General features: G+C 39.3%; 1 long non-coding RNA gene across 2 annotated transcripts in view; it reads left to right on the top strand.

Moving 5' to 3' along the window:
• The first annotated feature begins 9,502 nt into the window (after positions 1-9,502).
• LOC135966424 (uncharacterized) overlaps positions 9,503-26,380 on the top strand; it is a 46,619-nt gene continuing 29,741 nt past the window's right edge. Inside the window, exons 1-3 of one of the 2 annotated variants that reach the window (XR_010579747.1) lie at positions 9,503-9,712; positions 10,763-10,816; positions 13,215-13,277. This is a non-coding gene — a long non-coding RNA (uncharacterized lncRNA). Of the gene's footprint in view, positions 9,758-10,762; positions 10,817-13,214; positions 13,278-26,380 lie in introns of both variants that reach the window. The other variant, XR_010579746.1, reaches the window with a different exon arrangement.

Raw genomic sequence — 26,380 nt, 5'->3', positions numbered from 1 at the left:
GTTGAGTTGTGTCTTAAAACCTATAAAACTTCCACGTTTTTTTAGTGTTCTTTTTGCTCTTGATTTCTAACAGTCAGAATGTAGTTAGGGAATTTGTCTTTCATGAGGAAAATTATTTGAAATTTCTTGGAGCTGGCTTTATAGCTTTATATCTGGCAGGAGAGTAAATGGTTCATACTATTCTTTCGTTGGGTGAACTATTAGATAAATGGCCATTAAATTAAACTTGCTAGTGTCTTAATCAAATCTTACAGATGCTTCCAGACTTTTTGCCTGTCAGATGTCTCAATTACTAAATAGATGTGTTAATAATCTCTAACCATGATAATGAATTTATTAGTTTCTACTTTAACTTTGTCAATATTTGCTTTATGTATTTTAAGTGTGTTTCTTGGAACATAAATTGAGAAACATTACTTTATTGCTGAAGTAAACTTTAACCTTATTTCTGGTAAGGTGCTTTATATTTAGTCTATTATATCTAATATAGCAATATGAGCTTTCTGTTGGTAAATATTTACCTAGTATACGTTGTTCTAGAATTTTATTGCAAAAACTTTTGTGTCCCCTTATTTTGTATTTTATGACTTTGCAAATTGGACATAGCTAGAATTGTTTTTAATTGATTCAGGTTATTATTGCTTTTTGAATTGGAGAGATTACTCTTTATACATTAGTTGTGATTACTGATATATTTGGTGTTTTTTGTTGTAATAACTCCAAACTGTACAATGATAGGTTAGTAAAATGAACTTACCTACTGGGATCCAATTCTTCATGAGTCTTTTGTGTTTCTGCCAATCGTCCAAGCAAAGGCACTAAACAAAGAGGTCTTTGTTCTGGAACATCTTTTAAAAGTCATTTCTATAGTAAACAGCTTTGGAAGCTAGAGATAGTGTCTCCCTCTGGAGCAAAGAGAAAATGTATTTACTGTTTACTATAATAAAGTTTTCTCCTTCTCAGGCAAAGGTAAGGTAAGCAAACAGTTGATCATAAAAGATTCATTTCCCTAAGCTCAAGATTCTTCTTCTGTAACACAATCTATTTCACTGGTGTAACCTGGCCCTTTTCATGTTGCCCTATGGAAATTGTGGATCAGGGAATTAGCACTGATACTCTGTTGCAATGACTGTGAATTATATAGTCTCATCTCTAATCATGAAATTTTGTCATCTTTTGTCAGTGTTCATGAAACTATGGCAAGCTAAGTTGTTAGTTTGGAAGTAGGATAAAATCTGAGGAACTTTGTGTTCTTTGCCTCTGCTACCCCTATAACAAGGCTTCAATAGTGATCACCTGATGACACAGTGTTTCCTATATACATCTATCTCCATCTACCTCCTATCCCAAGGTCATAACATATATCATTTCACACATAAGCATTTCAGTATGGGTCTTTAACGACTAAGCACTCTCTAAAGATTAAATAGCATGATTTCATCTAAAACAATTTATTTTTATTATCAAATATTCAGTCAGAGTCTACATTTCACAAATAGTTTAATATTTGTTATTTCTTATATTTGATATTTGAAACAGGATCTGATCAAAGTCCACACACTGCAACACTGTTTGGTAGTTCTCTTAAGTCTCTTTTAATCTATACATCATTGTTACCCTACCCTCCTACTTTGCTGCCCTTTGAAATCACCTGAGAATCTTCAAAACATACAAATGCCTGGTTTTCATCCTCATAAATTTAAATTCATTTAGTATGGGCTGTGATCTGGGTGTCAATCTTTTTAATAGAAAACCACTGCTATTGATAATGCTTCTCTCTTTCACACACCCACCCCTGCATCGCCCCCCACTTCTACTCTCTCCTTGTCCCTCTTTATTTCTGTCTTGTCTGGCAAGTTAGTTTTTGTCTGTAGAATTTTATCATTTTCTAGATTCTACTGATTGCATCCCTACTTGTCATATAGCATGTTCCCCCAACATCAGAATTTAATGTAAATCGGTAGTTAAATCTAGGAGTTTTATTAGAGTTAGATTTGACTGTTTGGTAAAGCATTTTTAAACATGGCATTCTGTATTATTATTATTAGGATTTCTGTACTATTTGATTATCTCTATTTGTGTGATACTAGTAACCATTGGTGAATATTGTCTACATCTTATTTTATCACTTTCTTCATTTATTATCTGAAATGCATGTATAAAGAAGTTGAATTTTTTCTCTATATCTCAGTTTTCAAAATAATAAGTTCCCTACCATCCTCCAAAAATTATAGATAGATTCCAAAGATGTAGATGCACACACATAAGCACACCTAAATATATTTCATTTTTAAGTAGTGTTAACTCATGGCTATAACAAAGTTTTGTCTTCCAGGAAACTATCCAATTTGGCTCATGTATGTATTTTATATGATCTTTTTTGTCTGTGGTAGCTTTTCTGCTTTACATAGTACAAGTTGATGCCGACTCACCATGTGCATTTCCTACCCTAAATTTGGAATCAGCCATTTCACTAGAAGCTTTGGTTTCTTTTTACAGCCTTTTAAAGAAAATAGTAAGGTATTAGAGAGAGCACAGCATGGTGTCCCATTTGCTTGATTCTGGACTTTTCAGTGGCTATGAGAGGCTCCTTCTAATTTTGTTTTTAGGGCCAAAGGATTGTATGCAACCTCATCAAAAAGGAGCATATTTCTCCTTTTTTCTATATTAAAAATACTGACCTTTAACATTACCAATACAATTTTGGATTTGTTCCATCCTGAAATACACATATAAAGTAGTCATGGACAGCAATACCAAGACTCCTTCAAAAGTGTGGTTATTAAAAACATGACCGGGTGGGGTGGCTCACCCCTGTAATCCCAGTACTTTGGGAGGCTGAGGTGGGTGGATCTCTTGAGGCCAGGAGTTCAAGAACAGCCTGGCCAACATAAAGAAACCCCATCTCTACCAAAAATACAAAGATTAGCCAAGCTTGGTGGCACATGCTTGTAATCCCAGCAACTCTGGTGGCTGAGGCAGGAGAATAGCTTGAACCCAGGAGGGAGCTTGCGATGAACCAAGATTGGGCCACTGCACTCTAGTCTGGGTGACAGAACAAGGCTCTGTCTCAAAAAAAACCTACCAACAAGCCAAACAAACAAACAACAAAAAAAGGAAAAAAAAAAAAAAAAAAAAAAGCAGTTTCAGCTTTGTTTTTTCAGTTCTTTTTACCCTTAGACTATATCCCACTAAATATATACAGACAAATTGCAGTATTTTGAGGTAACTTAAAGTAGTTCCTCCTGTGCAGTTATACTTAATAACTGGATAGACATTTATTCATTTGCTTATTTGTCTCATTTTGAATCAAATTTTCTAGGGGTTTCAACTGAGTTAATTTTGTTTTGTAATTATGCAAAATAATTTCATGGTTTCAAAATTATGAATTAAACAGGTATCTGCGGAAAATCCATCTTCTATCTTTCTCGTTTTCAATTTGTTTTCATCCTCACTTATACATATCTGTCTTAGACCACGTTCCATAGAAGCAGCTCCTAAGATAGAAATTTATGTGCTTGTAATTTAAGGAAGTATTTTAGGAGAAAGTGAGTGTGACATACAGAACAAGGGAAAGGAAGGCAAAAATATGGTTTCGCCTAGAATATACGTGTTGTCTTGGTGTAGGGAGCTCTCGAGAGAGAAATGCATCGTAATTAGCAGCACCTTGAAAGAAGGGTGGTAGCTCTTATACTCCAGAATCATTTATGGTGAGGTGCTTACTAAGGGGACAAAATTCCCCAGGCAGCAGGCTGCCATTTCACTTGGGTTTACTCTGTGGAAAAGAGAACTGTGAACTCTTAGCAGTCACAATTATAGCATCTGGATGCACCAGCCTTATACATGGAATCTGGTGCATCACAACAGAATTCACTGCAGTAATTTATTGAAGTGTGTCATTTGATTGTAAAGGCAAACCTTTTACTCACTTTACTTTTTTTTTTCTTTTTCACAAATTGAAGATTTGTGGTAACCCTGAGTCTAACAAGTCTATTAGGGCCATTTCTGCAAAAACACATGCTTACTTCATCTCTGTGTGACATTTGGCAATTCTCACAACATTTCAAACTTTTTCATTATTACAATATGTGTTATGGTGTGGTCTTTGATGTTGTTATTGTAATTGTTCAGGGGCACCATGAACCACGCTCATGTATGAACTGGCTACTCCCTGTCTGTCTCTTTTTGTTGGGACCACTCTATTTGTTGAGGCATAGCAATATTAAAATTAGGCCAATTAAGTGTTCTAGACAAAAATAGGGTCACACTTTGCCATTTTAAGTCAAAAGCTAGAAATGATAAGGCTTAATGAGGAAGGCATAGTCAAAGCTGAGATAAGTCAAAAGGTAGAGCTCTTGAACTAAAGAGTTTGCCAAGCTGTGAAGGCAAAGGAAAAGTTCTTGAAGAAAATTAAAAGTGCCACTCCAGTGAACATATGAATGATAAGAAAGTGAAACAGGCTTCTTGCCAATATAGAGAAAGTTCGACTGGCATAGATGGAAAATCAAACCAGCTACGATATTCTTTTAAGCCAAAGCCTAATGCAGACTAAGGAACTAATTCTCTTCAAATCTATGAAGTCTGAAAAGGGTAAGAAAACTGCAGTAGAAACGTTAATAGCTAGCAGAGGTTGTTCGTACGGTTTAAGAAAAGAAGTCATCGCCATAATATAAAAATGCATGGCAAAACAGTAAATGCTGATGGAGACGCTGTAGCGAGTTATCCAGGCGGTCTAGCTGAGACAACTGCGGAAAGTGGCTACACTAAACAACAACTTTTCAATGTAGTCAAAACAGCCTTATCTTGGAAGAGTGTAACAGGTAGAACTTTCATAGCTAGATTGTTGAAATGACAACAAAAGATTTAGAATATTCCATAAACTTAACTGATCAAGCGGTGGCAGGGCTTGAGGGTATTGACTCCAATTTTAAAAAGACTTCTGTGAGTTAAATACTATCAAATAGCATAGCATGCTACAGGAAAATCTTTTGTGAAAGAATCAACTGATGCAGCAAACTTGACCCTTGTTTTATTATAAGAAATTGCCACAGCCACCCAACTTCAGTCGTCACCACTCTGATCAGTCACATCAAGATGAAGGTAAGACCCTCTACCGGTAAAAATAGTATGATTTGTTAAAGGCTCAGATGATAGCATTTTTTAGCAATACAATATTTTAACTAATGTAAGTATATTTTTAGACAAAATGCTATTGCATACTTAATACACTACAGCCTTTTGTGTAAGTGAAACGGGGATAGTTGCCTTGACCCCTTTGCAGGACTCATGAAGGGGTGACTCCCTTACTCAGCCCATAGCTCTCAACCCCTTGCTGGAGGGAGAGCATGCAGATGAGCGGGTGCAGAGGGCAGGATGGGTGCTTCTGGGCAACTGGCAGGAACAGAACTCGACAGGCCTGAAGCAGCATCTACAGGTTGCCAGTTACTCCCAGAGCCCCAGAGGGCATGTGTTAGAGTGCTTCTTCTCTTCTCTCCTTCTCTGCTGCTCCACTGCTCTGCCGCTTTGCCGCCTGTGGAGCCTGGGGTTTTTATGGATACAGGTTGGGGGACTTGGCAGGCCAAGGTGGTTTTGGAAAAGGCAACATTCGGTGGGAAAACAGAAATGCTCTTTGGGCTGGGGGTCTAGGCTTGAGTGTGAGGCTTCACCAGGGACCCTCTCTTTTCTGCCTAGTATTTCCCTGCCTCCTATACAAATTATTTGCAAAACTTTTAAATGTACTAGGAAACAAAAATATGTGTGTCACTTTCTATTGCAATATTCATTTTATTGCAATAGTCTGGGATTGAACCAGCAGTATCTTCAAGGTATTCCTGTAACTTTCAATGTAAATGTTTTATAGTCACTCTATGGAGGATGGGAAGGACACACTCCCAATGGAATAGTTCGAATGTCACGAAGACTGATGACACCACATCCACTAACAGCATAGGGAAATATTTGTAACTCATGCCATAGGGTTTTCTAGAGTGAGCAGAGTTGGTACAGGCTGGTCCAGGTGGCAAGAGTAAATAAAGCAAGACTGGAAATAAGAATGTGGTTGAAAGGTGGGCCAGGGTGCACATTTCCACTTGACGGATGGGGTCTGCATGGTTAAAACTTCCCACTGACCTTAAGGTAAGGTCATGCCTGTTTATTTTATTTTAAATCAGATTCCCAAATGTGATGAAAAAGGGGGAGAGGTATTAGTTTGAAAGCTATCTTTACTCAAACACTGAAACTGAAGTCTTCCTCTTTAATACAAGGATTTGTGGCCAATACAGGTGATTTTAATTTAGTCTTGTGAAAGTTGTCAGAATTAAAATGGAGTCACTTGAGTTAAAAACCCTGACAAATCAAGCCTACGAATGCCATGAAGAGAAGGGTCTCATGCACAAATTCTTGATAACAAAAACTATCACAAAAGACTGCAAAAACCACAGCCTTGTACAAAGACCATCACAACCTTACACAAAATAATACTTCTGCAAGGACATCTGCTCAGCAGCTGTCTGTCCAGCTTCACACTGGCATCACCCTTGTTATTGATCCTTGTAGCCAAGGATAGTTATCTCAAAACAATTATGTAATCCTCTCTATATTTCCTCTAAAAACCTTTGTCTTCCTTTACCTTCTTGAATATGCACGTAGTTTATTACGGCACACATATTTCCCTTGCAATACCTCTTCCCTAATAAGTGTTATTTTCTTTTAGAGAGTCTTCCTCTCTGTTGTTTAAGTTGAAAGCCTGTAAACCTACTTGAAGACTGGCTTATAATTATAAATTCCCAGGATAGATATTTTTGCTCTTAATTCAGTACCAAAGTTGAAGGAAGTGAGTTTCTTTGGTGTCCCCTCTACATGACCTATTTATTTCTTTCTGCCTTACACAGATGGTATGACCTTTTGGGATTCCATCTTTATACATAAATCTTATGTATAAAGATATATGTATACACTGTTTTCCTAATGTGGGCCCTAAACTTTAACCCCAATGGCCCATTGGTACTCTGGGAAGCCAACCAAATATAAGCTCCAAGCCATCACTGGCCTATAGATACCTTCACTTCTACCCTAGGATTCCTACTTTAAGTTTATTTTGGCCTCTAAAAGTTCTGTATTTCCTTGTAGCTCTACTATGTATACATAATGTGTATGTCTGTGTGCATGTGTGTTTGTGTGAGTTTTAACACTTTTAATGTTTTCATTTTGTTCGTTTTGTTTTGTTTTTAGCAAAAGGACTATTCAGGGTGTCTTGATGGTCATTCTCAAAAAACAAAGTTTTGTTATCTTTTTGTACACTCTAAACTAATTTAAATAAAATGAAAATACATAAGTTCTTAATAACAGTAGAAGTCACCAATTAAACCATATGAACAATGTGGTTTTTGGTAATAGTTCCTAACTTAGTTCAATTTCTTCTTTCTCCAATTTGGTAGTTAGCATTTTTCTAAGACATTTTTTATTTAATTTTTGTTTTTCAGTTTTAAATATTATATAGTATTAAAATGTTAATATTCTGTATTTCTATGTAATTTATTTTAATTCCTGAAATTATGTGTACCTGTATATTTTTGTCCTGATTATATTTGCAAAAGCATTTTTGCTTTATTATTTTTATTTCATTACATTCTCCTTATATATTTTTCATATTTTAATGTAAAATGAAAAATCCCTATGAAATAACCTTGTTTTTTTTAATATCTAGTACTAAATTTCTATTGCTTTTATACCAAAAGTATTTTTTGGCTGGATATAGAAGATTTAAGACACAATCTTTACTATCACTCTCAAAACTGTAAAATTCTCAATCATCTTTTTTTTTTAGCATTTTGCATATTTGAGGAAGAAGAAATTTTGGAGACATTCTATCCTAAAACGGTAAAGAAGTAATTGACCTGTTGTAGTTTGTTAATTTCTTTTTTACTCAACATAAACTAGGTGAAATGTGTTATCGTAACAATAGACATATAGATTGAAAAGAAAGCAAAAGATCAGCACAGTTCCCAACAGGAGTTGAGTAGACCACCTACGGTAACACTGCAATGTCTATTGCCTTCCAAACTGCTGGATCACCCACTATTTTTCAAACGTAATACTATATTCGGTAAAGATCAAAATGAGATATGATATTTGCCCTTAATCAACTTGTATTTTAATTGCAATGTCAATTGCAATATGAAGACATGAGTGACTGAGAATGTAAAATAAACTGTCAAATTATTTGCTAATGAATGTGAAAGGATGTCAATTCATGGCTGAAAATATTTAAGTTTAGGATAAATCACAGTTTCTCCTTAAGTTGACAGAAAGGTTGCTAACACCTAGTAAAGTTGATTCTAATCTCATTCAGGGCTGTGTTCATTTTTCTGCTCTGTTCCTCTATTGAGGTCTGCATTTCTTGTCCATATGTGACTCTTAGAAAATTCATTTAAAAACTATTTCCAGGCCCACTTGGAAAGTCAAGAGAGTTTTGTCTGTTTTATAAATGTGTGATTAAATTTACTTCACATTAATAAAATACCATTTTCAGAGCTGGGATGTTCCCTGAGCTTCACAGAGTCAATGAATATACTTATAAGAGGAGATATCATCTTTATGAATTAAATTAAGTGATGAAAGATAGTTGCCTGTCCTGTTTTATTTCTAAATTATTTTCCTACTATTCAATTTCTTTTCTTGAATTATATTTATACTAGTAGCTTGGAAAATCATCATCCACTCACTACATACATTTCCGTGTAACTGTTATTATTACAAATCATTTATTTACTTTTTGATTCACTTTTCTTCCACGAAATGTATTAAAAACCAAATGAAGAGGAACTGTTAATAAGTAAGATAAATGAATTGAAAGGCCTTTGACTAAATTGAATAGAAAATCTTTTTTTCTGTCATTCTTGCCAAGATAATTTTTATATGCTGCTATCGAAACCAAAGACTGAAGTATGACTTTTTTTTTTAGAGAGTATTTTACCAAAGCCAAGTTACGTTTACAAGATTATTGCACATTGCATAGTACCTTCCTTGTCAGAGGAAATTCAATCTGTTGAAATCTAATGACATAAAAAACCAAGATGATTAATTTCTACCACCTCACTTTACTCAATTCGTAGAAGAATTAAAAAATTCAAGTTTTACCCTCTACCCAATCTGAGTAAATGCTTTGCCATTTGTAAGTCTTCTGATAAATCCAGCAAACTATCAAAGATGAACATCATCATTCAGTACTTTTTCAATCTTTTTTTTTCACTAGTACATGTAGATTACTATTTTTCTATTTTGAAATAAGAAATTGATGTGATGAAAATTTCATTTTTAAGTACTGGATGTTCTGTTAAGAGGTTTGGACCATATTTATATAAGTGTGTAAAACATTACTTAATGAGGAGTGAAATAACAGATTTTACTGTGCAAGTAGAACTCAATGACAAAGAGGGACAATAAAAGGTCTCTGGGATAGAATTCTTCTATATGTTCTATTCTGAGGTTACTGTAGTTCTCCAGTCATTACTTTAGGTGAAATAGATCAACCTGGGGAAGTTCTCAGCTTGTCAAATGATTTCGGAGAGTATAGCAAGGTTAAACTGAAGATCTGCTTAACCGATTCCCTGGCTTAGTTCCAGCATGTGCAATGATGCAGTTCTGAAGTGCAAAGTGCTTAATCATTAAGCTTACTCTGGAAGGAAAACACTTTACAAGTTTCACTACACAAGTATGATGTTGAATTCTCTTTGAATGCAAGGCTTTTCAACTCAAGGTGAATTTCCACTCTGTATTAATTTCTGGATGCTGGCTTTTGTAATTTTGCTGCCCATGTTATTAAATGTCCTTGAAGGATTTTGATGCACTTCTGAGCACCCACTATAGGCACTAAGAAACATACAAATAAGTAAGAGATTTCCAAAAGTCAAGGAGGAATGAGAGACTGCCAAAATCACATAAACAGCATATGAAAAATTCCATGTAAATTGTACAAAGAAAAAAAAAAACACAAAAAGTTTTAACAGAGAAATTTTATTATCAAGAGGCACCAAGAATTTCTTTATAGATGATATGAAATTTAAGATAATGACAGGAAATGGGGATAAGGAAGCAGAAAAGGTGAAAAGTAGGATATGTTCCTTGGAGAGATAAGACTGAGCAAAAATCAGGTAGGCAGAAAGCTTTAGAGCGCAAGTGACAAACTACAAGCAGTTCAATATGGTTAGATCATAGAGGACTTGTGGAATTACATTTGAAAAATAGTTATAGATAATTCATAAGTGATGTTGGATATTAGTTTTGGTTGATATGTGTTAACCACTGAAGCTTTTTAAACAGGGAGTATCAAGCCAGAATGTGGGTAAGCATTTACTTAGCTGAGTAGTAAGGATGAATTGAGTTGGGAAGAGTTAGAAACCAGATTTATTTGTGGTTTATAGAAATAGTAGTAGCCCAAATTTGTCTAATAGTAAAAAATGAATTGAAGTTTGTGGCTTTCTAAGACAATGCAGAAATTGAAATTGTACAAATATGGGAGACAGAAAAACAAAGAAGAGAAGATTTGTAGGATGCCGTGGTTTGAATGTTTGTTTCCTCAAAAACTCATGTGGAAATTTAATCATCATTGTAGCACTATTAAAAGGTGTGACATTTAAGGGGTTATTAGGTCATGAGGACTCCAGCCTCATGGGTGCATTCAATGCCTTAATAAGAGAGTTTTTAGTTATGGGCTCCCTTTCTTTTTTCCCTCTTTTGTTCTGTCATGTTTTGACATAACAAGAAGATCCTTGCAAGACACCAGCACCTTGATATTTGACTTCCAGTCTCCAGAACTGTGAGTTAATAAGTTTCTTTTTATTATAAACTACCAGTCTGTATCCTATTATAGCAGTAACATAAGGACTAAAATATATGGGAAGGTGGTAAGACTTTTGAACATGTTAAATTTTAAATAAAAGCAGGTGAACATACCCAGGAAATAAGAGAGAGAAAAAGTTTAGTTCATGAGGAAGTTGTCAGAGCAAGTAATAAATATTGAGGAGCAATTGACTGAGGACTAGCCGTTGAAGCCTTTGATTTTACATCAAAATGTGTTCTGCCCCTCCCATAACCTAAAGTAGATCCCCTTGTTAGTTTTTTTTTAGTTATTTTCTTTTCTGTTTTATTTTTTAAAATGCATGATTACATTTATTTTGGTGTCTATTTGTTTGACATCGGTCTCCACAAGGAGACTATGTAACAGTTAAAAAAACATGAACCTTTCAGGTGCAGTGGCTCATGTCTTTAATTCCAGTGCTTTGGGAGGCCAAGGCGGGCAGTTCACTTGTGGTCAAGAGTTCGAGACCAGACTGGCCAACATGGTATAACCCTCCCTCTACTAAAAATACAAAACAAAACAAAAAATAGCATGGCATGGTGGCAGACACCTGTAATCCCAGCTACTCAGGAGGCTGAGGAAGGAGAATTGGTTGAACCTGGGAGGCAGTAGTTTCAATGAGCTGAGATCGTGACACTGCACACCAGCCTGGGTAACAGAGTGAGACTCTGTCTCAAAACAAACAAACAAACAAACAAACAAACAAAAATGAACCACAGTTGATGTCTCAAATGAAAAAGATTTAATACAATAGTTTGTATTTGGGGGTGGGGTAAACAATAATGAAGTGACAACTTTATTTTAGCTGTCTTGATCCCTCTCATAACACCAGGAGACCATTGTCTCAGGTTCATTTTTTTTTTTAGAGACGCTCAGTGAACACTCCATAGATTTTTTCAATGTCTCCAAAAAACTTGCCTGCTTTGTCTTATTTTTTCACTCTCTCCTCATCTCTCACATCCCAATGCCCTTCAACTAAACTTGACTCTCCAGAGTGCCCAACGCGTGCCCTTCCTCACAGTCAGTTACTTTTCCCTAATGAAGTAATTTAATTAGTCTCCATCAACTTTTTCCAGTGAATTGCAAATTTAACATAAAGGACTAATCAAAGGGGTGTGTGTTGACATCCGGAACATATTGGTCTTCATCAACTTTTTCCAGTGAATTGCAAATTTAACATAAAGGACTAATCAAAGGGGTGTGTGTTGACATCCGGAACATATTGGTGTGTAGAGGTGAATGACCAGATAGTGGACATGGCTTACGTCATCTTTTGAGCTTGGGGAAAAAGATCCATTAACCAAGCCTCAGTTTTTATAAAAGCAACAAAGTATTAGAAAAAGTTCCAAGAGAAGAAGTGTTCCCAGGCTGGTGGGACTGAGAAGTAAGGCAGTTTTTCCTTGCCCAGCTATGCCTCTTGATTTCCATGTGGCAGAGAAGGGCTCCAGCTCCTTTTCTGCTGCTCCTGACTCCAGCAATCTCTGTGACTATCTGTGAATGATCCAGGGAAGAAAGATGAGCCCTTCTGCTCTTGGTGCTCTCCCTCTCTGAGTATTTAAATCTGTAATATTGTATTGTATTTTATGCTGAAATTTATTAGAGAATAGATATTACCACACATGAAAATGGTGACTATGGGCTGAGCACAATGACTCAGGCCTGTAATTCCAGCACTTTGGGAGGCTAAAGTGGGAGGATAGCATAAGGCCAGGAGTTCAAGGCCAGCCTGGACAATAAAGTGAGATCCATCTCTACAAAGAATAAATTGAAAAATTAGCCAGGCATGGTGGCATGTGCCTGTAGTCTTAGTTACTTGGGAGGCTGAGGCTGGAGGATCTCTTGAGCTTAGGAGTTTGAGATGGTAGCAAGCTATGATCACACCACCGCACTCCAGCCTAGGCAACAGAGAAACTCTGCCTCTAAAACAAAAAATGGTAAATATGGAAAGTGATGGTTCTGTTAATTTGTTTGACTGTAGTAATTATTTGTACTATCTATATGTCTACTGAAACAGCATTTTGTACACCTTAAATCTAGACAATTAAAAAATCTGAATCAGGTTTTTTACTCTTTAAAGACTAATTGTATTTATGGAAAATCTGCCCCCCTCGGTTTTTGACCTCAATGAGGAACTCATGTTTCTCTTTAAAAAACTTAGTTCTGTCTTGGGTTTTTATGTACCAATCTCTTACCTTAACATGCTAAGAGAGCAGCATTTCCTCTACCCTATCCACATGGACTTATATTATAAATCATTTTACTTTGATTCCTCAAGGTCAAGTTGCTGTCAAAATATAAGAGTGGTCAAAAGCCTCAGTTTTTTCTCTTTCTTTTTTTTTTTTTTTTTTTTGACAAGAGGAACCTGAACAGTCTGCTGAAGCACCTGATGTTTGGCCTTTCTGAATGTCATGGAACATGTGTGAGTATATTTCTTTTTTGTTTGTTTGTTTGAGAGTTTTGCTCTTGTTACCCAGGCTGGAGTGCAATGGCACAATCTTGGTTCATTGCAACTTCTGCCTCCCAGGTTCAAGCAATTCTCCCGCCTCAGCCTCCCAAGTAGCTGGGATTATAAACATGTGCCACCATGCCCAGCTATTTTTTTGGATTTAATAGTGATGGGGTTTTACCATGTTGGTCAGGCTGGTCTCGAACTCCTGATCTCAGGTGATTCATCTACCTTGGCCTCCCAAAGTTCTGGGATTACAGGCATAAGCCACCCTGACTGACCCTTGTTAGTGCATTTTTAAACAATTGTTACATTAGAGAAAAACACACTTGCAAAGTCTATGTGATATAAAATGATCTTAATTTTTGTAATTTGATGCAATATTTGAATAGGATTACTGCAGGTTAAGGAATATGGGTTTAAAAAAAAAAGGAGAATGAAGTGTGAAGTGAAGAAATATGTAAGAAAAAAAAGTTAGAAGAAAGAAGAGAGGTTTCAAAGGGAAGGCAACCACAAAGTCAGGGGAGAAGAGTAAAGCAAAAAAAAAAAAAGAGTAAAAAATTTTATTCAAAACCTATATGAGCTCAGCTTTTGTCAGGCTTTTGGGGCTCATTTACAAATTCTAACTGTAGACAAACCTTGCCTGATTCTCATGCCCCTCAAAACTCTGAATACCATTTCTCAAGAATATATCAATCCTCAAAGCCAAACAGAGTAGACAAGGAGGTAAACACAAGAAACTGGCACATAACATGTCTCCCAGGAGGTACAAGGCAGAATGGTGAGCCTGATTGAAAAGAAAATTGGCATCACATAAAGAAGAAAATAAAAATAGCAGCATCCCAGCATGTACAAATAATTCATGCAAAACTTTGGATGTCTGTGTAAATCAAAGCTGTACATTTTTGTCATAAATTAAATCATACTATGCCTGCTATTTGTCACTAATATTTATACTTAAAATATATTATGAGAAAAAATGAATGAAAAAGAAAAACGTACATATTAGATAGATAGATAGATAGATAGATAGATAGATAGATAGATAGATAGAGGTATATGAGTATCTTTCCATGCCAATAGATGTAGGATAGCATTAATTTATTAGTATCTTGTCTGGTTTAGGAAAATTTCAATAGATATTTGTTGAATACATTGATTTTAATAACCACTAAGAATTCCTCAAACAATATTATTTAACAAATTAATCATTGTTCGATATTTCAGTTTCATTTTTATTACTCATATCCCCTCTTATCTTCTTCCCCACCCTCCTTCCTTCTTCCATTTTTTCTTTCTTTCTTTCTTTTCTTTCTTTCTTTCTTTCTTTATTTTCTTTCTTTCTTTTTTCTTTCTTTCTTTCTTTCTTCTTTCTCTCTCTTTTCTTTCTTTTTCTTCCTTCCTTCCTTCCTTTCTCTCTCTTTTTCTTTCTTTCCTTCCAGTTTTTAAATAATTCCATTTTAATTCTGTACTAGAAATAAAATTGTTGAATAAGATGATATGCACATTTAAGTTTACTAGATTGGGCTTTAAAAAGTTTTTAATATTTTATATTCCATGTAAATTTATGAGACAACCCATTTGTCACCCTGGGCAGTATTTTTAATAATTTCTATATGTTACAATTTCAAGTATCAAAAATATTGTGTTGAAATTCTGTATTTCTTTGAGCCCAGTACTGGAACATTTTTTTGTTACTTTATTGGCTACTTGCATTTATTCCTTTATGAAATGCTGGTTTGTGTCCTTTGCAGAAAATGTGTAACTTTTGGTTGCCTGGCATTAATTTCTGTTTTCTGTAATCTTCCTGATTAACCTCTGTAGATTAGTCCTTTCTCTTATCAGGTAATAGTTTAATCAGCTGCTGAGCCCATTCCTATTCAAGGCTTAGACAAGTGAGTCAATCATAAACTCCTTGACTAAAATGTGAACCTGGAGCACACTAAAAAAGAGACCAATAAAATCATTGCAATTCATTCATTCTAGTCATGTCCTGCCCTCACTCTGCTTCTCTACCTCTTTCTCTTATTTCCACATCTGTGTAGATCCCAGGTATCTCCATTTCAAACCTAGGTGCCTGGCATTCCCTTAGATTACATGACTACTCACAGTTTCTAGCGGTTGCCATCAGAGATTAATGGTTCAAATTTCTATCTTTTTTTTTTTTTTTTTTTTTGACGGAGTCTGTCTCTGTCACCCAGACTGGAGTGCAGTGGCATATCTCTGCTCAATGCAAGCTCCGCCTCCTGGGTTCACGCCATTCTCCTGCCTCAGTCTCCCAAGCAGCTGGGACTACAGGGGCCTGCCACCACACCCGACTGATTTTTTTTTGTATTTTTAGTAGAGATGGGGTTTCACCATGTTGGCCGGGATGGTCTCAAACTCCTGACCTAGTGATCCACATGCCTCAGGCTCTCAAAGTGCTGGGATTACAGGTGTGAGCCACCGCACACAGCCAAAATTCTCTCTTTTATCCTATTAGGTTGTAGACCTTTAAAAATTATTGACTTATAAAGCTTATTTTATATTTAGACTTTTAAAGCTGTGGCACACATATTATTGAATATTGCTTTGCAATTTTTAATTTGTCCTTTATATTTTTAAGATTTCTGTCAAAAGAAAGTTATACAGTTTATATGTTTAAATATGCTAATCTCTTAAATTAGGAAACATTCCCTCCCAAAGATTACAAAATGTGTTAAAATAAATCTTTAAAGTATATTTTCGTGATTGCTCTAGAGTACTTATTGTTAGATATCCGAAGTGAAAAGACAGAAGTAATCTCTTGAAATATGGGTGATCCTGTGGAGCTTAAAATATAAACTTTTAGGGACATTGATCGATGCTATTATGCTATTTTCTTTAGTGTGTAAACATAGAAATGGAATTACTAATATTTTCTGAAATCCATTATAATGATCCCTCTGAGTGATTTTTTACGTAATCCAAATTGGGCCTGAAATAAGCCTTGTCTACTGGATGTTATCTTATTTTTCATATTTAAAAGTCAGTTTTTAAAATCTCATGTCTAGAGTAGAATATTCCAAATGGAAGAAAATAATCATCTGAATTTCTTATTAAATAAAAAGACTAGCCTGCCTCTTTTCTGAATATTATAATAATGTAATTCTGAGCTGTTGTCCTGGAATCAGCATATTTTTAAAAACTCTTTAGGAAAGTATTGGTTTCGTTATTCATCTGTCATCACTACCACAGCCCCTGTCGTAGGAGTCAGGTAGTGAAGAGGAGGAATGTGGCTTTCAAGACATTTTTTTACTTTCCAGAGCACAACCCAGTATTGGCCCTTTTTCTAGCATTTTTAGGTTGAAAACTGCAAATAACAGTCTCTAGTTTTTTGTTTTTGTTTTGTTTTCATCTTTTAGTAGCTTTGAGGATATACACAAACACAGTCTTAAAGGGCAGCAAGGGGAAAAGTGTTCTATTGCTCATTATAGAGATTCTTTAAGTGTGAAGCAAGATATTAAAATATTACCTGTTGGAATTTTTCTCTTTATTCTGCAATGGACCCTCCTTCCTGCCAGTGGCAACTCTGAAAGACATTATTCTTTGCCAAACAGAAAGACTTAGAAAAACATAATAACATCCTTGACTTTTGCTTTTCTTGACCTTTACAAGTTACAAGTTGATGGCGAACAGGCTGTAATCTCTCAGACGTGGAGCTTCGTCTCCCACTACCTTAACTAGTTGAAATTAACATAGCCTGGGGGAAGCTAAAAAGTATTAATAGAACCCAGAGTATTACATGTTAGTTGATGACTCTGAAAATAAACCTGTGTTCTCCTCCCAACTAGCATTCTGCTGGGAAGTGGTGGAAAACAGATTTCCTCAATGTGTCTGGATTTTCTAAGCATTAGAAAGATAGCTACTCATCATATGTGTGAAGCCCTTGGAAATCACTGAATGGGAAAGGTGGCAATGATGGCAGGTGGGCTTGGCATAACCTCAGAATTCCAGTGTAGTTATATGCTTCCTGTGGCATAAGAGCAGCAATGAGGAGCTAAAAGATACTGAAATCTGGTGATATATAGTTTTTATTTGTTGAAATAATATATATATTTTATTTGTTCTGACCTCTCTCTCTCTCTCTCTCTCCTCTCTCTCTCTCTCTCTCTCTCTCTCTCTCTCTCTCTATATATATATATATATATATATAGTCACTGTATATACAGGTAAATACACTGTAATTACCTACAAGGAACCACAATGATAGGATGGATGAAATTGAGTCTGTTCCAATGTGCACATCTTTGAGGAAGATCATGAATAAAATCAGGAACTTCCTCCCTCCAAAACCCACCAGACCAATACTTAAACCAATACATCCCAGGAAATATAGTCACATCCTCAAGCAGGAGGAAGAAGAGCCTTTAAATGAATGAAATTTCCCTGAACAGTTTCGAGTGAATTTTTCCTAATGGGTGGAATGAGAGACTTAAATAGATTTTTTTTTTCCAATTATAGAGCCATCAGAGAAAGTTATATTTCACCAAACTGCTAAAACTATAGTTAATTATAATATTAAATTTTCTTGGGTGGAAAACAGATGTCCTTATATGCTAAAGAAATTTGAAAGGAGAGGATTGCATATTAGAATAAATATGTTATGCTTTGAATCTAGCGAAGATTTTCTGTGGAGCTTGCCACTCCACATTTTAAAATTCAAAAAAGGAAAAGTTTTGGTGGCATGTGACATCCAGGTAATTCCGGTCCTCTAGGAAATCTTCCTCAAGTAGCCATTCTGCCAACTCCTGGAGCTAAAGCGGTACTTAAATAAGCATCAGAGAATAAATAAATGCAGGGCATTATATGCACTACATTTTGCTGGATGCATATTAGTTATTTTGCTTTACTTATTTGCTTACTTTGAGTAAGAACTTACTAAACACAATGCAGTCAACCAATATAGAATCCTATCAGCACAAAAGAGTCTGATGCAAGTTTAGCTTCCCCTAATGCTGCCTCTGCACTTGCCTCTGGATGATGGGTTAAGGATGAAAAGGATCTTTACAATGAAAATATGGTCTCAGAAAGGGAATCTTCTTGTGCTATAATTAGTTCAAGTTGAACTGATTCTAAATAATTACTAGGTAATTCTCTAGAAATGCCTTACATTGCTTGTTTACATTAGAAAAAAAAGCAATTTTTTAGAGCACTTGATATTTTCAGGTGGAACGAGTCCAGGTTAAATAACATGGTGAAAGATTCTGCCAAATTGGTAAATTCTCCTGGGATTCCTTGGTGGGTGGGGATGGGGAGAGGACAGATGAATACACAGTGTGGTCCAGACAGAAGGAGGGCATGAGACAGCAAAGGTGAAGAAGTAAAGACAAGCAAGAAGAGGTTCAATCTAGCTAAATTAGAAATGAATGCTTTATGTGTCTATCAAAATTATATCTGTATGAACTTGTGAATATTTTCCTATCATAATACGTTTTCAGTTTGATGCTTTCATATCTATCTACGTATCTACCTACAGTTTTGTTTGCAGCTGTCATTGTTTGTAGTTATTCTATTTCTATTTCTATGTATATCTATGTTTATATTATTGTTTATAGTTATTCCATTTCTATTTCTATGTACATCTTTACTGCCTTTCTCTATCACTATCTTAATGGGTGTTTATAGTCAATTAATGTATGTATGTATGTAGGTGAATGTGTGTGTGCGTGTATGTGTATACATACAGAACCTCATACCTCAGAAATATTGCAGGTTTGTTTCTAGAGCATGCAATAAAGTAAATATCTCAGTAAAATAGTCACACAAATTTTTGTTTTATAGTATATATAAAAGTTGTATTTATACTATTTAGTATTGTAATGCCCAGACCGTTTGTTCCCCAAAGAAGACCACTAGAGTCCAGTGTCAAAGCCAAGCAGCAAGGATCTTTACTACAAGTTCGAACTTGGTCCCTCCATTCCACAGTATACAAGAGGGCCCCGAACAATGCGAGCGTTTGCTTTTTATAGCCCGAAAGTTGCAGGGAGCAAAGAAATTCTTTTGGCTCCCGCGCTTTCAGTAACCTTGAACGGCTGTCTCCTTATCGGAGACTTTTCAGGTGGTGTTTGTACTGGGCTCAGGGAGTTTTGAGCCCGGGGCTGAGGAATGTGCCCAGCTCCTTTCATTCCCCCTTTCTTTTCAGGTATCTTTAGAGCCAATCTTGGGTCTTATAAGTCTGATTCTGTTTCAGCGTTTACAGGTTGGTATTGGGCTCTGAGGACCATGAGTTGTACGGTGTCAAATCTCTCCCTAACAAATTGTAAAATTCTGTTAACAACACAAGGTCCTATGGTAAGCAGAAATAGTAAACTTAGCAGGGGTCCAAGGAAGGGGGCTAACAGAGAAAACATAGAGGAATTTCACCATTGGTCTGCAGCTGAAGCAAACTGCCGTGTTTTTACTTCAGTGCTTAACTTGCGTAACTGTTGGACCCGGTCCTCTACAAGTCCTGATTCATTTATGTAGAAACAACAGTCTTCTTTTAGAAATATACATGTACCACCTTTTTCTGCAGTGAGTAGGTCTAGGGCCCTCCGGTTCTGCAAGGTTACCTGAGCTAGGGACGTGAGCTGTCGCTGAAGGGAGGCAAGGGACTCAGCCGACTCCTCCATAGTAACAGCAAATTGTTGGTATAACTTGTTACTTTCTATGAGGGTGTGACCTAGGGCTCCCCCCGCCAGTCCGGCCGCAATGAAGGATGCGGTGAGGGAGATTCCTGCAATGAGGGGGAGGAATATGGCTCGTGCAGGTCTCAGTCTAGGGTCTGGGTGAATAACAGCACTAGTCCAGTTACCGGTATACGCTAGGAACTCGCCAGCAGTTAGTAGAGTCAACCGGGGAACTAATGTGACAGGGAGACACAGTAGGTTGTTAACAGAGGGACTAGGTAGGTTTTTAGATAAGGTTCCATTACACCAGAAGAATATGCCTGATGGAGCCCTTAAGGTGATATTAGGGGGCGTTGTAGTGATGCTACAGAGGCTGGAATTGGTTTCTGAGAAACAGTAGGGAAGCTTCTCCTGACTGGGGTTTAGGTATAGGGGCACGTTTAGGATAGGAGCATATGAGAGGTTTTGGAGGTTGTTAGCTTGGGCAAAGGTAGAGGATCCCCATGACAGAGGGACAGCGGTTAGCGGTGGATGCCCTAGAGTGGCACACAGAAAGCAGCCAGACAGGCTGTGAAGTCCTGTAAGGTTAGCAAGTTCTAGTCCTTCCTGTAATAACTTTAACCAGGAGAAAGGACGTAAGTCTTGTTAGTCTGTTTTCTTGTCGTTGGATATTCCCGTGGACTGGGGCAGTACTTGCACTAGGCCTCGCCACATATAGAGGTGACTGCTAGGCCATGTGGGGGAGGGGGAGTAGTATACAGCCCCATGTTGAGGCGTGGTCCAGCGGGAGTTCTAGGGGTCTCTAACTATTCATGTATATGAAAAGTCTCTATCCCGTCTATGATGGAAGGGCCACTTAGGGTCTAACTGTTTTCTCTCTCCCCAATAACGGGGTCTATGGATGTTATAATAGTTATAAGGACAGCCGGCATTTTGGTGCCACCAATAGTGTTTACAATTGTATTTAGTCTGATCAAACTCAAAGCATATTATTGGTGTCATAGGTTTGGCTATTTGGAAACCAGTAAAATTTAGTAGAATTGGGCTGTTGCACCCTGAGGAGGGGCAATCAGCACTGGCCAATAATTTCCCAGGCTTATGAGGTTGTCCAGGGTGGGTTCGGTTTTCATAAAGCCAGAATCTCCAGACAAAGGGATTAAGAGCTGGTTTTGTGATTTCTCCAGCGGCCACTAGGGCGACTAACGTTAGGGTTAGACTACCTAACTGCATGTTTGCAGTGAGCTATGCTGCCGGCGCAGGGTGAGTTTTAAGGGGTTGTTTTTAGTTCTGTCCACAGTCCACGTGTCTGGTGCTTCAGCCGCAGCCGTGATTGGTCCCAGGAGGTCGGAGGTTGGGTCCACCGGCTTGACGTGGGTATAGTGGATCCACGACGCGATGCCTTCTACCTTTAGGGCGGTGGGTGTGGTTAGGAGTACCTGGAGTGGTCCTTTCCACCTGGGTTCTAGGGTCTTTTGTCGGTGTTGCTTGACCAGGACCCAGTCTCCCGGCTGGTATGGATGGGGTGTCAGCGGGGGACCGGTCTCATATAGTTCCTTCAGCTTGGGCCAGATTTCTTGATGAATTTTCTGCAAGGCTTGTAGGGAAAATAAGAGTTCAGAGACATTTTCTGTTTCAGACTTGAGCAGATCATCTTTTAGGCTGGGAACTAAGGGTGGGGGTCTGCCATACATAATTTCATAAGGGGTAAGGCCCAGTCTGTAAGGGGTATTACGGGCCCGGAACAGAGCATAGGGGAGAAGGACCACCCAATTAGCGCCAGTCTCCATAGTTAATTTAGTTAAGGTCTCCTTTAAGGTCCGATTCATTCTCTCTACCTGTCCTGAACTCTGGGGCCTGTAGCGCAATGTAGTTTCCACTTTGCCCCAAGGATGGAAGCCAAATCCTGACTTACCTTAGCGACGAAGGCCGGCCCATTATCTGACCCTATCTGGACGGGGAAGTCATACCTGGGGAGGATATCTTCCAGGATTTTCTTTGCTACAACCTGAGCAGTTTCTTTCTTGGTGGGGAATGCTTCAGTCTACCCTGAAAAAGTATCTACAAAGACAAGTAAGTACCGATACCCATATTTTCCTGGCTTTATCTCAGTAAAATCTATTTCCCAGTAGATACCGGGCCTGGTTCCCCTGAGTCTTGTTCCTGTTGCAGCCTGGGATTGGGGGTAGGCATTGTTAAGCTGGCAGACTTTGCAACTTGTCACAATGTTGCTGGCCATCTCGGCTGTATGTCTGAATTTGAGCTTAGAGCGTCTGATCAGGTCTATCATCCGCTGAGCACCCAGGTGGGTGGTTCGGTGGATGTGTTCTAACACTTGTTGTCCTAATTTTTCTGGTAGGATGGTTTGGTCATTAGTGTCAGTCCACCACCCATTCTGGATCTATTTCAGGGGAAGCTTGTCAATCCATTGGAGATCTTGTTCTGAATAATCAGGGAAATATGGCAAGTCCCGGGGGCCCGGGTCAGGGAGCTGGAGTGCAAGGAGTTGGCTGGGAGCCTTCGCCACTTTTCTTGTAGTTTGGTCCACCAGAAAGTTGCCTTGAGTAGTTGGAGTAGTTAGTTTCTGATGCCCTGGGCAATGCACAATGGCTAACTTTTCTGGCCTCCATAGGGCTGTTAGCAGGGCTAGGATTTTTTGCTTGTTTTTAATTTCTTTTTCTTTAGCCGTCAGTAACCCCCACTCCCTGTAAATGGCCCCATGTATATGCGCCATTGCAAAAGCATATCGGCCCTCTGTATATACCGTCAGCTTTTTCCCCGCCCCTAAGGTAAGAGCTTGGGTGAGCGCTATCAGTTCGGCCTTCTGGGCCAATGTCCCCGGGGGCAGGGGTTCCGCCCAGATTACCTCAGTCTCTGAAGTCACTGCCGCTCCAGCGTACCTCTGGCCCTGATGCATGAAGCTGCTCCCATCAGTGAACCAGACGAGGTCGGCATCAGGAAGTGGGCGGTCTTGCAGGTCTTCTCGAACTCTGTGCACCTGAGCTAGTATCTCGGTGCAGTCATGGAGTGGGGTGTCCAGGTCTGGGTTGGGCAGCAGCGAGGCAGGGTTTAAGGTCGTTGGGGGCAGGAAAGTTATCCCAGGTCTTCATGGAGGGCTCCATTGAACAGGGTAGGAGAGTTTTTGAATCTTTGCGACAGTCTGGTCCATGTTAGTTGGCCACTTATGCCCCTATCAGGGTCATTCCACTCGAAGGTGAAGAGCTTTTGGCTCTAAGGGGCTAAAGGCAAACTGAAGAAAGCATCTTTTAAATCTAAAACAGTGTATCATTGATGTTTAGGGTTTAGGGTACTCAGGAGGGTATATCGGTTAGGCACAGTTGGATGTATGTCTACAATCCTCTTATTGATTTTTTTTTAAGTCTTGTACAGGTCTGTATTCACCACTATTAGGTTTTCGTACCGGCAACAATGGAGTATTCCAGGGTGAGTGACATGAGTGAAGGACCCCTTGGTCAAGGAGCCGGCGGATATGCGGGGCAATTCCTTTTTTGGCCTCTAGAGGCATCGGGTATTGGCGTACCCACACGGGGTCTGCCCCAGGTTTAAGTTCAACAAATAAAGCAGGATGGTTTTGCTAGTCCTAAGCCTCCCGTATCGACCAAGAACTGGACCGGGGACCCCTCTATTTGCAAAGTTATCCTAGGTTCGGGGAGGGGATCCGAACCCCATCTTTCCTAGTCTTTATCTTGAGTGACTAGTACGGGTATAGACCTAGGGGGTCCCTGTCCTCGTTGTTTCTTTTTGGGGCAGTCTCTTACCCAATGGTCAGCCTCCTTGCAGTAGGCACATTGGTCTTTTCTCAGATTATCATGCCTAGGGGGCTGCCTGGGTTGGGTGTACTCTGGCTGTAGATGCTCTTTCTGTACCACTGCTGCCAGGACCTTGGTCATTTTTTCAGTGGCCTTAAATTGCCTTTCCTCTGGAGTATCTCTGTTATTGTAAACCTGCTGGGCTATCTGAAGGAGGTCCTGAATCCGCTTTCCTTCCAAGTCTTCTAATTTCTGGAGTTTTTTTTTTTTTAATATCTGGGGCTGGCTGATTTACGAAAGACATTACAACAGCTGCCTGACTTCCTGGAGCCTCTGGATCTATGGGGGTGTACTGTCTAAAAGCTTCCATTAATCTCTCTAAGTAGGTAGCTGGGCTCTCTGTCTTTCCCTGTAGAATAGAATATACTTTGGCCAAATTAGTGGTCTTGCGAGCAGCTGCCCGGAGACCTGCCATTAGAGTCTGGCAATAAAGGTGTAGCCGTCCCCTACCTTCTGCCGTGTTGTAGTCCCACGCCGGCCTGGTCAGAGGAAAGGTCGCGTTTATGAGGTCAGGGTTGGCAGTCGGTTGACCGTTGTCCCCCGGGACCAGCTTTCTAGCTTCTACCTGTATTCTTTTTTTTTTTTTTTTTTTTTGCTCTTCCATGGTAAACAAGATTCGGAGGAGCTGCTGACAATCATCCCAAGTGGGCTGGTGGGTGAACATGACACTATCTAGTAAAGCCAGTAAATTTTGGGGGTTGTCTGAAAACCGAGCACTCTGAGTCGTCCAGTTATACAGATCACTGGTGGAGAATGGCCAGTACTGGAGCTTGGGGATTCCTGTGTCATCTGGGGGTCCTATTTCCCGAAGGGGTAAAGCCACCATGGAGTCAGGCGGCTGGGGGGGGGGCTAGTCCGCGAAGTGCGCCCTCGCGTCCGCCCCGCAGGCCCTTCAAAGTTACTTTCCCTTTCAGCGGGCTCATGAGTGCCGGCCGCCTCCCCTCCGCCTGCTCCCTCCTGCGACTCAGCCCGGGGGCGGGTCTGGGTGCGGCGGCCGCCTCCCGTCCGCCTGCTCTCTCCCTCTATCTGTCATCCCGTGTCCTCTCTCCTTTACACTCAGTCTCTTTCTCTTTCTGATTTCCCTCTCTGACTCTCCACGTCTGCCGTTTCCTCCCCTTTCTCTTTCCGATTTCCCTTCTCACTTTCTCCCTTTCTCCCTCTCCTATCTCTTATGGTCTCTCTCTCTCACTCATTCTCACTTTCTGTGTCTCTTCCTGTAAAGGAATGTGGGTTAGAATCCCTGTAAAGGAAATCTGATCTGACTTATTAATGATATCTAGTCGCAGGTGTGCTTTGGAAGTCCGGGAACCGGGGCCACATGCGCGCCGGAAGCCGGAAGCCCGGGAACCAAGGCGGTTCAGATCGCGCGTGCCTGCCCGGAAGCCGGAAGCCCAGGGACCCGGGCAATTCAGATCGCACGCGCGCGTGCCCGGGAACAGGGGCAATTCAGACCGCACGCGCGCGCCCGGGAACCGGGGCAATTCAGACCGCATGCGCGTGCCCGGGAACCGGGGTCAGAGACAGCTAGATCAGACGAGAGCCAGGGGACGTCTCCCACTGGCCTCCACAGGCCGTCCTATAGCACGTCCGCCAGGACTGTGCCAGCTCCAGTTTCAGACCTCGCGAGTCACAGATTCAGATTCAGAACAGACATACAGACACAGACAGACAAACGGAGACAAGCCAGCTCACCTATCAGTAGATCGATCCTAGCAGATCTGTTGACCAGGGGTCTGGTGGGCTTGGGGAATCCCGTACGGGCCCCCAGATGTGATGCCCAGACCGTTTGTTCCCCAAAGAAGACCACCAGAATCCAGTGTCAAAGCCAAGCGGCAAGGATCTTTACTACAAGTTCGAACTTGGTCCCTCCATTCCACAGTATACAAGAGGGCCCCGAACAATGCGAGCGTTTGCTTTTTATAGCCCGAAAGTTGCAGGGGAACAAAGAAATTCTTTTGGCTCCCGCGCTTTCAGTAACCTTGAATGGCTGTCTCCTTATCGGAGACTTTCCAGGTGGTGTTTGTACTGGGCTCAGGGAGTTTTGAGCCAGGGGCTGAGGAATGTGCCCAGCTCCTTTCAGTATACGATAGCATTGTGTCTAAAAACACTGTACATATCTTAATTAAAAACAATTTATTGCTAAAAGATGCTAACAATCTGAGCCTTCAGAGAGTTGCAATGTTCTTCTTGGTGGAGGGTCTTGCTTCCATGCTGATGGCTGCTGACTGATCAGGGTGGTAATTGCTGAAGTTAATGGTACCTGTAACAATTTCTTAAAACACAACAACAGTGGAGTTTTGTTACATCGATTGATTCTTCCTTTCACAGAAAATTTTTCTGTAGGATGCAATGATGTTTGTTTTCATGCCAGTATTTAATCCATGGTAGAACTTCTTTCTAAATTGGAGGCAATCTTCTCACACCATGCAGCTGCTTGAGTAACTACATTAATAGAATATTCTAAATGTTTTGTTGTCATTTCAACTATGTTTACAGCATCTTCACTTGGAGTGGATTCCATCTCAGAAGCACTCCCCGCCCCACCTTTTTTTTTTTTTTTTGAGATAGAGTCTCACTGTATCGTCCAGGCTGGAGTGCAGTGGCATAATCTCGGCTCATT

This window comes from Macaca fascicularis, chromosome 12, assembly GCF_037993035.2.
Source record: "Macaca fascicularis isolate 582-1 chromosome 12, T2T-MFA8v1.1".
In the NCBI taxonomy this organism is placed as follows: Eukaryota; Metazoa; Chordata; class Mammalia; order Primates; family Cercopithecidae; genus Macaca; species Macaca fascicularis.
The sequence above is the reverse complement of the archived record's forward strand: the minus strand, read 5'-3'. Positions and strand labels throughout refer to the sequence as shown.